The 12288-nt window shown below is 37.8% G+C and overlaps 1 long non-coding RNA gene across 1 annotated transcript; it reads right to left on the bottom strand.

Annotated features, from left to right (window-relative positions):
* Window positions 1–2377: 2377 nt before the first annotated feature.
* LOC113078356 (uncharacterized) lies at window positions 2378–9399 on the bottom strand. The gene is made up of 4 exons (XR_003281487.1): window positions 9313–9399; window positions 5863–6113; window positions 3025–3070; window positions 2378–2538 (listed from the first exon to the last, which is right to left on the bottom strand). It is a non-coding gene; the product is annotated as an uncharacterized LOC113078356 (long non-coding RNA).
* Window positions 9400–12288: the final 2889 nt, after the last annotated feature.

Here is a 12288-nt window from a genome sequence, read left to right as displayed (position 1 = left end):
TCTTAAAACCGCCTTTCTGTTGGCCATTACCTCTCTGGGGAGAGTAGGAGATTTAAAGGCCCTCTCAGTGGCCCCTACCTATCTTGATTTTGCACCTGGCATGACCAAAGTGTTCATATACCCTCGAGCGGGATATGTTCCTAAGGTGCCCTCTATCACACCACAACCTGTAGTGCTGCAGGCCTTCTGTCCTCCTCCCTTTCGGGAGCCCGACCAAGAGAAGCTAAATTGTGTGTGTCCAGCTCGAGTGCTGGATGCATAAACCCACAGAGCTGCCCTGTGGAGAAAAATGGACCAATTGCTTGCATGCTGCGGTCCCCCCGAGAGGGGTTTCCCTGCTTCTAAGCAGACTATTAGTCGTTGGATAGTTGAGACTATCAACACCACTCTGAGCCCTCTGGTCGTCCCCCGCTGTCGGGAGCCAAGGCTCACTCTACATTGGGTATGGCGGCCTCTAAGGCCTTCCTAGCAGGTGCGTCCATGCTGGACATCTGCAATGCTACGGGGTTTCCACGCTTTCTACTTTTGAAAGATTATATGGCTTAGACATGCCAGTCACTTCAGGCACTTCATTCCCCTCGTCTTGAGCAGTGCTCTTTGGATACACACTAGGCAGGGGTTTGGTAGTCTGGCAGCGTTGGTACTCGTTCCCCAAAGCGTTTCGACGCAGCTCGAGTTCCTGATGAGGAGCGTCTCTAGGTTACGTATGTAACCCTAGTTCCTCGAGGGAATGAGACGCTGCGTCTCGAGGCCATACCCCCGGCACCCCTGCCGGCGCTTGCTGGTACTCGAAGCTGAAGCCAGCTGTGCGGCTCGTGCCTTTATAGCTTCCTGGTTGCTTACGTCACCTCGCCCATGACGTCACACTTTTCTATAAGACAGATTAGATATCATATTCAGAGTCGCTCATGCTAAACGCGTTCCCCAAAGCGTTTCGACGCAGCGTCTCATTCCCTCGAGGAACTAGGGTTACATATGTAACCTAGAGACGTGTCAGATCCACTTCATATTCATCAGGTTTTAAAGAGACAGCGCTGATTTTAAAGTGCAACCTGCTGAAGTCTGACATTGATGTAAATCATAGATCAAAAAAGAAAAAGAGAAATCCTTGGATTGTTTTAGTCGCTGATTAACTTTTATTGCTTGAATAAAGATGAATCCTTATAATTTATGCATATAAAATATAGTTTATGTGAAGATTGTTTTAAAATCACTTAAATTAAAAGTTGTTATATATTTCAGAGCCTATTAAATATTTAAAATAATGGCTTTCAATTATACTGTAATGTTAAATGGCTATAATTAATAGGGAAAATTTAGGGAAAATGCACCAGCAGGACAAATTAAAAACATTGTAAATATGTTAAGTCATTGTAGTAGTAATAACTGCCTTTTTTATATGTTTATATATATATAGTTTTTATGTTCATGTCTTTAAAACCACTTTTGTTTACAGTCACAGCCTACTGAGGTTCACCTGACTGATTTTGTCTTAACAACTTACTCTTAATCATCACACGTTTGCAATCTTAAAATTATATTGCATTGTGTGTGTGTGTGTTTGTGTGTGTGTGTGTGTGTGTGTGTGTGTGTGTGTGTGTGTGTGTGTGTGTGTGTGTGCGTGCATGCCTGTGTGCGTGCATGTGTGTGTTTTATTAAAACAGAAGAATACATTTTGGGTCTTCTAACAGATAAGAGTGTTGTGTACCACAAAATAAGAGGCCCAAATGAGAAGGCAACATCATTTGTGGATCAGCAAGATGAATAATTCAGATAAGTATCCTACTGAAATGTCTAAAAGGTCCCTCACTGTGATGAGAAAGCAGAGAGTACAGTGGGAGCCCACAACAAACGCTCCAGCTTCAAATAAGACTCTGTCACAGCCACTCATTTACATAACTAGTTAACTATTCTCACTGTGGGCTAAAAATATTAATCATTTTATTGCTGTGATTTTTCTTCTTTGTACTTTTTGTAACTTTAAAAGACAAAAGAAAACAATTATCTCTGAAGGCCACTTTGAAGAATCTTGGGCCCTGCGCTGAGCCTTTGTTAACAACTACTTTTGGTGAGGTTCATAGAAAAATAGTTTGGCTTTGTGCATGACCCTTATGTCACAGTTTGCCAACTATTCTTTATTTGAAATTAGCTGGGAATGAGTTTAATCATTGCCTGGGTTCCTTGACATTCAAAGACTACATCAATGAAAAATGTAAAATCATGTGCATTGATTGTGAGGACTAAAATGTACGGTTGAAAATAATTTACCCTCAAATTTTAACTGAATTCCGAAACGTTACAATATGGCACATAATAATTTCACAATATCATGTAAGTGTGTCTCCAAACATAAAAAATTCAAGAACACACAGCTGTGAATTGGTGATAAGCTTAATCTATGATGTGAAGGAAGAAGACATCTCTTTCATTAAGAGAGTGTTCTCCATCAGCGATGACCTGACACAGATCCTCTTGGAATGCCTACCCCTCACCACCATGCTTTGGGATCACGGAAAAAGTCCCTGATCATTCCATCTCCTGTCAACATAGCAGACCAGCTCAAAGTAAAGGAGAACAATTCCACTTCAGCTTGCTTTCAAAAACACACAGGCCTAGTTGTTTTTCATTGTCTAATTGGATTTCCCAGAATGCATTCTAAAAACAGTAAACATTCTCACCAATCTCTAAAAGACACTGTCTTGCATGCAACATGAACTGAATGGGAAAAGACCAACCAACAAAACATACCAGTAAAATGCACTGCAGTTTCCAGCTCAAATGAACACTAGTGGCAGTAAAATACCAACAACTTTTACTCCATTTCAAACAAATTACGATTTCAGAGGCACGCTGTCAATTAATAGACTTACTTTTGTGCAGTTCCTTGCACAGGAATATATTATGACTTCAAAAACTTTTTTTACTTATAGTGCATGATGTTTGAAATAATACGTTTTACATAAACGTCACATAATCAGCTCCATATGTATGACTTTTCTGAGGTAAACTTGCTCAGTAGCTCACCTGGTACTGCAGTGCACTGGAAATGCAGAGTTCTTGGGTAAGTGTCCTGTGAAACACAAGTTACAGTAAAAGAGATCAAAGACTTCAGATCAAAGAAGCAAGCTAAAATGGCACAATATGGGTTTAGTATAATCAGTATGTTATTTTCAAACACAATCATTAACCTTTAGCACCACTGACAGATATTTTATTTGCGAACTGCCTCGATTTGTACACTACAACAACCAACTTAAACCATTCAGAATCACGTTCACCTGTTTCAGATGAATTTGAACACAAAATTTTGCACCATTCCCTGTACATTTTATTCTTAAAAGTTTGAAAATGTTGTGAAATATTCAAAAAACAACATAATACCATTTTGAAGAAATGAGATCAAAGGCACATATTTCATGAATCTGAGTTGCTTTTTAACAGCAATGACAAAGATAGTAAATAAACAAAATAATTGATACTAAAATCATATTAGTCATGCTATGTAATACAGCAATAAACAACTATAACTGAAATGCAAAGCCTTGTAATTATGTTGCAGGCAATTGAGTCATCAGCGCCCCAGTGTTTAGCAGATCAAGGCCTTTGCTAATGCCGAATCCGTGTTCACAATATACCGATCCATGTCAAAGGGAGTGGAATGAGAGACACTGGTGCAGTCAAGGCAGACATTTCAGATTTACACTGCTCACTTCAGCCTGCGCTAATCAAAGAACAACACCGCTAATGTTTGTTAGCTCGGAATGAGCAGTGGGGTAAATATGGATTAATTCTGGGCTGAGCATCACATCAAAGCCAGTCACATTCATGCCGGTGGTTAAGCTCAATAAAAAGAGAGAGATGAAAGCTAATGAAAGACAAACATGTGCACATCAGAGGTGAAGAATTTAATAGGTGGGAGACATTGGTGGGGGTACCAGTTGGCCTACAGGTTGAGCTTCTATTTAGTCAATAGCATGAGATGAAAAGACTCTGGTTTCAGACTGCGGGGTCCAAGGCTGTGTGTGAGGGCCTGCCACAGTTCATCTTTATAACTTTTTCCAATATAAAACAACCATTGAAATGTAGACACATAGGTTGGTAGATATCGCTTCATTTCTCCAAAGAGCAGTTTCTCCAAAGGTCTACACTGGATGTTTGATGGAGAAGTCAATCACTTTGAGAACTTTCAGAGGAATGTTTTCAGAAAACATGCTTACAACCAAACTCTAGCGAAAGCCTGTGCTTCATCAAAACATAACAAGCCTTTCGAAGAAAGATATTCGGGCAAAATGAGTGGAATCAGCCTTTAAAAGTGCAGTCTACATTAATGTAATTTAAAGCAACCCCTGAATTGCATTAAATCACACCTTTCTCTTCTGCCTGTCATCCTGTCATTATTCAACCCATTGTGCTGGAGTGTGTAGCATGCGTGCAACTATTTGGCAGGCATATATTTGTTTCTGCATTAATGTCAGTACAACACATCTTTCTGTGCATAAATAATCTATGCATCTTTCAGCATGGGTGAAGTTAATAGTGCTGGGGCCATCATTAGCTGCGTCTCAAGTTTCTGCACTAAAGCCATTAAGTGCAGCTGTCACTGAGAGTGTGTTATGTTCAGAATGCTTTACCTGCGCTGTTTACTGCTTGACACTCAAAACGGTAACTGCAGGATGTTTTTAACAAGCATTTGCCGGTCCATCCTTAACATTATGTGTCTCTCGTTTGAATTAGACAAACATGTTTTGGCGGTTAGCGGAGCACTAACCTCCTGTTTTTTTTTACAATTTACCCGTCAAGGTTTGTATTATTTTGTATCTTCCTCTTCCTGACTAAAAACTTTTTTTCAAAAAAGGAAATTCATAAAGGGTTTGCACATGGTTTCAGTACAGAACCTGCTTTGTTCACTAAACACCCACAATCCAATTTAGCCAGGTGCATTAAGCTAAATGGTTTAGCCATGTTATGTACATGAATCCATGATCATATATTTTAGAGCAAACATGACAGATTGACCTCTAGACTCAAAACAATGAACACAAACATCACAAGATCTGCAGTGCATAAATAAATGTACGTCAGGGGTTTGATTCTATTCATTTGGTTATTGATTGGATTTTGAGATTTGGAAAGCAGAATGCAGTGGAAGATCAAATTATGATATTTTGATAAAATAAAAATTCTAGGTTTTTTTTTTTTTTTTACAAATGTTAAAATATAGACTTTAAAATCTAGTGAGACGTTACATCATTACTTTAGAAGGTGGCGACAAGTGACTTCTACTGGGGTGTTATGAGTCGATAAATCATTCACTCAATTGATTCATTCAAACCCTGATTCATTCAGAAACAAGTCTTCATGTGTGAGTCAATGAGGCATTCACTCAGCCTGTTCGTTCAAACCCCTTGATTCCTTGAGAGACGAAATATGTCTTTACGATTGAGTCATTAAATCATCCAGCCAACTGATTAATTCACAACCCCAGATTCATTCAAAAATGAAACACTGCGACTGGGTTTCTTAGAGAAGCACAGGTGAAATAAACTGAATTTGCTATGTGGAGGAAAAATGCATTTCATTGTTAGTGAATACCCCTCTAATGTCCTCATTTGAAGCCTGGCAGTATCATAGCACATTTTAAACTGCACTAAACTACCATTTCATATTCAAAAGGTCAGCAACACATTTGCCTTGGCTCGCATGGCCTTCCCCAAGGGTCTGTTGAGTAACGCTTTGCACCAATATAATTGTGTAAACTGCAGGCTGCATGAAAGAGTTCAGAGGAGCATAAATCATCATGGCTGTATGGTCATCTAATAGAGCAGATAAGAACAGCGTGTGTATTAATGCAAGACTAATTACCTGACTGAGGACATTACTGCAGCTGTTCCGCAGGTAGGCCATACGCAGGAGGTCAGTGCCTCTGCTAAAGTCTTTATCTATGGCTCTCATGAGGTTAGACTTGCTCTTACTTGTCGTCTGTAGCATTAGCCAGATGTGCCGTGTCTTGTTTAATGATGCCACTGTAATAAGTACTGGGTCTGCTGGTTATGTACTGTAAGCCAGTGGATCCCAGCTATTGGGTTGTGACCCGAAAGTGATTTGCAGGTAAACTGTAATAAAAAAAAAAACAAAAAAAAAAACACATTTGTTACTTGAAACAAAATAAACATAAATAAAATAACTTATGTTATCTCAGAAAGCTGCCATGGCAATATTTCACATTGACATTTTGTTTAGCTTTATACTAAAATAACTAAAATTTATAATATAATTATTAAAAAAAACACACATTATAGACATTAAAGAAAAAGTTAGAAACAATGACACAAAACACATTTTTTAACTAAAACTTTAACTGCAGTTGCAATGAAAATCTAAAAAATCTAAATATTAATACAATTTACATTAATAGAATCTCAGTGGTACTAAAATAACAGTGGTAACAGGTCAATTCTTATGCAGATCGCAAGAGGAAGAAGATTAACCAAAGTTAACCATATAATTTCAATGTTTTGATTGAAAACGTTTGCAAGTCTTTTGTTTTTTGATGTTAAAGGCGAAAAAGTCCAAACTGTGTGGTATTTTATTTCCAATCCATCTGTCTCTTAGTAGAAGCTTTAGACACGTGAGGTAGATGACAACATGACATGACATACTGTGAAACCAGGAACAAAACCACTAGAGTTAAAGAACATACAACCCAGACTCCGCGCTGGAGTGGAGTTAGTATAGGTGTTTGGCTGCTTTCTTAACCTGCCTGGCAGATTAGGATGGCTGTTGTTGGTAAATCTCATAATGCAATGGTAAAAGCACATGATAAAATCCAACTAGCCATATAGTCATAGCCAAATAACAATGATCAACTTTTCTTGTTAAGGTTGGCCATTTCTAATTGTATCTAATTTTATGTGTCAATAGGTAGAAACAAGCCAAATTAGGCTTAACCTAGAGTATGCAAAGAAAACACAAACACAACACATAATTCATGCTGGAGAGGGGAATAAAATAAAACAAAACTGGATATGCCAAAGTAAAGTTCATGAATATACAGCAACATTTTAAACAATTAATTACAATTCATCCAAGATACTCTGCTAAAAGAGAAGACAAAAACAATTAAATTAGCATTAAATGGTTTATTGTTCTTTGCTAGGTTTTCCAAGTCTCCAAGCCTGACTTGATAAATATCCAAAACCCATATAAAACCAATAAAGACCAACCTAACCAGCTCGGCCAAAACTTGTCAAGAGGATTTATGTGATTGCCAGGGTGTGCTATGCAGTTGCTAATATGTTTATTATTAAGGGAGACCATCCTTAATCAGCTAGACCACCTGATTTATGATCTTTATTTTTAGTGAGTAGGACAACTATAAACAAAGGTTATGTTTAGCAATGTTTTGAGTTGCTACTTGATATCCAGTGTTAAGTCAAGATGCAAAACCAGCTGAGAACTACTAAATGCAAGTAATGCATTTTTTCTTGCTGGCCATATGCCAAATACACACTGTTTAATTATGAATAGCAGTCGATGGATTGCAACATAGTTTTGGAAAAGTTAGAAATATGGGTGATTTTTCATGTGACATATGTAAGGAATTGATTTGTAAACACGGGGGTTTGGCCTGGCACAGTATATGTGTGGGTGGGTGTGGGTGGTGTGTGTGTGTGTGTTAACAGCCTGACTGCTGAGTTGTCTGCTCTGTAAGCACATCCAAAACTACAGCAGTGCCCCATCTGGTCATTCTTTGTAAAACACACTCACTTAAACTCTTTGCTCAATGTTTTATTTCTGCTCTGACATTTGAGTTGGTTATCAAAGCATGAAAAAGCCCTTTTGCTTTTTCATTAGAAATCCACTTTGTTCATCTCAGTGTCATTTTCATATTTCAAGATTCACTCCATCCTGAACTTCAAGAAATCTGAAAGAGGGACGTTCCTTATCTCAGCATCTCCTCTCCCTCTATCACCGAAACTATCTATCTATCAATCGATCAGTCACTCTTTTGCTCTCCCTCACTTTCTCTATTCAACTGACAGAGACATTTTAAAGCCACAAAGGGAATAATTGTTCTCTTCTGAGGTCATTGTGTGAAGGCACTGGACCAAAGAGGAACCTCTGCTCTACCCACTTAATGCAAAACCTTGCCCTCCGCTCCCCTGTTTTCCCTTTTAGTGTGGGCATTCATGATAGATCGGAGCGAAGGGGGGCTACATAAGAGGTAGGGTATCAGCCAACAGCCTCTTATTTACCCCCGTCAATCTCCTGGCAGGGGATAGTGCTGTGGATCTATTGATCACAACTCAGTGGAGCAGTAATCCTGCAGACTTGATTGATTCCGACTGTTGTGTAGGCCTCAGTGCTCGGCCCAATCCTTGATCCTTCTGTTCTAGCTCTCATGCAGCATTGATATGCATGACAGAAGGCAGAGGCTGGGGCAGGAAACAGAGGAGGGTATTAAGTGAGTATACAGGGCTTGAGAGATAACTGAGGTGAGCCGGGCTTTTAGCGCTGAAAGAGTTTCTCAACAGACGTGACGTCTGACTAGTGCTGCTCTGATGCACCCCTAGCAGCTTTTATTGCAACTTTTGAGCCTTCCAGACTTGATTTTGAAGAATAAGTCAATTTGGATTGTTATATTTGTTATGTTACCATTATACCAGCTTTTTTGGTGTGCTGGAAAAGCACTGCAGTACATAATGAACTGTACATTACCTGATTTAACTTTTTCTTAAGAGTAAGCTTAGTTTCTGTTTTCAGTAAGAGGTGCTCTAATGATGGGAACAGAGTAATGGGATCAGGAAACGTCACAAGATAGATCTGAACTCAAATCACCCATATATGTATGTGTGTGTGTGTGTGTGTGTGTGTGTGAGCATGCACACAAACTGCAATCCCTCAACTGCAATCCCTCAACATGTGCCATGCTTTTTAAGCCAATTATTAAGAAGTAAACAATATACAGTATAATGCCGGAATCTAATTTAGAATGCCTTTTAAATAGCAATTCAGTTCATCAATATTCATTTGAATTAATGTCGATTTTAACTAATGTGAAACAGAATGCAGAACTGAAACATGATTCTAAAAATGTCAATCATTTAAATATGTCATTCGGATTCAGAAAAGTTAACAATCTTTTAAAGTGTAAAATAAGTACAGAATTACCTATTTAAAATATTATCATAAGACAACAACATATGGGGTTATTTTCAAAAACATTAGATTATATTAATTTATTTTAATTCAATAATTTAGACCACAATAGTTTAATAGAAAACTTAATTTCCCAGGATGCTTTAAATATACCCTACACCAGGTTCCTCAGATGTTGCCCTAGAGTGCCAAAGCGCTGCAGAGTTTAGCTCCAACCTTGATCAAACACACCTACTTGTGATTTTGTAATGATCCTGAAGACAATGATTGGAATGCTCGGGTGTGTTTGATTAGGGTTAGAGCTAAACTCTGTAGGAAAGTGGATCTTGTGGGCCAGATTTCAGGATCACTGCCCTATACTTCTCAAAATAAATTCAAACAACATGAAACAACCTTATTATAAAGGAGCTTTTTACAAACATCTATTAGCTGTGTAAATAGTAATGACATCCTTAGTGTGAAGTCAGAACCACTCTGTTTGTGCTGGATTCCAAGCTTTTCTGTTCAGGTTTCGAGCAGTTGGGATGGCCAAGGCATGTTTGTAATTGTACTCTATGTTAGCCCCTCCCTTTGAAACTGTTGCCCTCCCCTAATTTATAAGGAGACTGAGAGTGTAACCGCCCACACTGCTCTTTATAGCCAGCTTTGACATGCCATGTTTTTATATAAGCATAAATTACCACTTTATTTTTTTTTTTTATAAAAGCCAAATGTATCTGAATTTCATTATATTCATTATATACTGTATATAATTTTCTTGGTGTGTTTCCTGAGGGGCAGAGGTGTCACTAAAGTGGACATTTGCATCTACATTTGCAAGTGCATCTCTGTGGTAAACACTGCAATATCACATGATCAAATTGAGCTGTTACAAAATCTCTGAGAGGAAATATTTTTCCCTCATTCAAAATTTCTGATTGTGTATAGATTTCTGTTGAAATTACTGTATTTCGCTCAAACATTGGATATGCCCGCACTTTTTAGAAGATGATGAAACTTTAAACTTTCATTCTAAATTCAATTCCAATTCCAATTCTCGAGTGTAGGTGTGACCAATTAAAATTAATTAATGAATTTTGCCTAACCCTTCTAAATTAGCTTGCTATGGCTAAGACAGTCTGTTTGTAATTACAGTTGTACCTGTATATCTGTGTTAAAGTAATGGTCATTGTATGTCTGTCACCGTTCCCTCAGGCAATGTTCAGCAGGGCTGTTATTTGCATGTGTGTGTTTATGAGTGTGCTCTGGACCCTTCACAGGCTTGACAGCTGCTGGGGGTTGATTTCAAATCCAGCATCTCTCCAGAGCCATGTGAAAAACCAATAAACTACTTGAATATATGCTGGGTTTGGCAAGTATTTCTTTGCTTTTATTTTCTGGTTCACATCGTCACCAGTGTTCCTCGATTCACTCATCCAAAGGTTCTTTGTGAACAAAGACCTCATTTACTCAATAGCATCCTAATGGCAGACACTAAAGAAGTATGTACAGACTCTCATAGAATATAAAAAGTTTTGTTCTGTGGTCATCAGTGGTGTCAAAAGTACTGGCATTCATTACTCAAGTAGAAGTATAGATACTAGGGTTTAAAAAAGACTTTTGTAGAAGTTGAAGTATCAACTCAAGCTTTTTACTCAAGTAAAAGTGTAAAAGTACTGGTTTAAAAAACTACTTAAAGTATAAAAGCAAAAGTAATGTAAGGGAAAAAAATGCCATTAAGAACAAAAGCTTAGGCCGCACCACAGGGGCCTATTTGTGTACTACCCCACCGCCTCAAAAAACATTTTTCTAAAGGCCATAGGCCATAATGACTATAATGTTCATGTTGAAAAATTTGGGATGCACTAGGCTTCCTGTTTCAGCCGCATATATAAAAATACAAAAATGGTGTGCACATCCCAAACATCCAATTAGGACACAGGTGCAAGACAACTAAATGATATAGACAAATAAAGAAGTGAAGTCTGAACACTGAAAACAAGCTCCAGAGGAATTTAATAAACAACGTTTCGACCTTCAGGTCTTCCTCAGCAGCATATATGCCCATTTAAAATGAACGCACTTTAGTACAATGCAAATACATTAAAGGACTAGAGATATGATGACTAGTTGCCAATAAGTATTGTTATAGTGCAAAAAAGTCAAACTTCAGAGGCTTGTCATCAATAACTTTTAATGGAATGTTTATGTACATCCATGATTAGCTACAGGAATCTGCGAGGGCAATGGACAAGAACATTGGTGCAGGCTTAGTAACAATTACACTTGTATGGTGGTCTATTTACAGTAAACATTATAGTGCTGTCAAAATGAATGATTAATCCAAGTGATTGATCAAAAACTAAAACTGAAAAAGAAATCATAATCCTGATACTTTCTTGATTGATAGCTTCTTGTATTTGGTACATACGTCTGCTATGTCCAGTGTTCGGGGTAACGAGTTACAAAGTTGGTATAGCCTACTTATCACACATTGTCAATGGCACCGTCAATCGAAAACGCAAATTTATTAAAACGTCTCGCTACCGAACTACCTACAGTAGCTTAATTTATGGAGGACGAAGAAAAAGCACTCATTTGGTAAATGAGCCAGTGAGAAATAATAACTTTTAAATAGGGTCCAGTGCCTTTTCAATACTTTTAAAACGGTACCGGCTCCTAAACGGTGCCTGAACCGATACTTAAAAAAAGAGAACACAAAAAACTATGGATAACTTTAAAGAACATTACAAATATTTAAAATAAATCCATAGCTTGTTGTGCAAGTTGTGCTTCCCTTAATCTAAGGCTAATAAATGTATTTCACAATCTGGGTCATTATTTAATACAAAAGCACACATAATGTTTCTACTGTATCTCTGTCACTCACTCTGATATAAAATGTAACATGAGTGCTGTCTGTCACTGTTTTAAATCAGTTCTGTGAATTACTGTTTGGTCATTCTTTATAAAGTAGCAACAATGTCGTTTTTAAAATACAGTACTGTGCAAAAGTCTTATGGAAAAATTAGTATTTTCTCCCCAAAAAGGGTTTTAAGCCAGTTATTTATATCTTTTGCTGTAGTATGTCAGTAGGAATATCAGTTGGTCATTAATTTTAATAATAATCTAGTGCGACTTTGAATGCAC

This window comes from Carassius auratus, unplaced genomic scaffold (assembly GCF_003368295.1).
Source record: "Carassius auratus strain Wakin unplaced genomic scaffold, ASM336829v1 scaf_tig00025494, whole genome shotgun sequence".
NCBI lineage: Eukaryota > Metazoa > Chordata > Actinopteri > Cypriniformes > Cyprinidae > Carassius > Carassius auratus.
The sequence above is the reverse complement of the archived record's forward strand: the minus strand, read 5'-3'. Positions and strand labels throughout refer to the sequence as shown.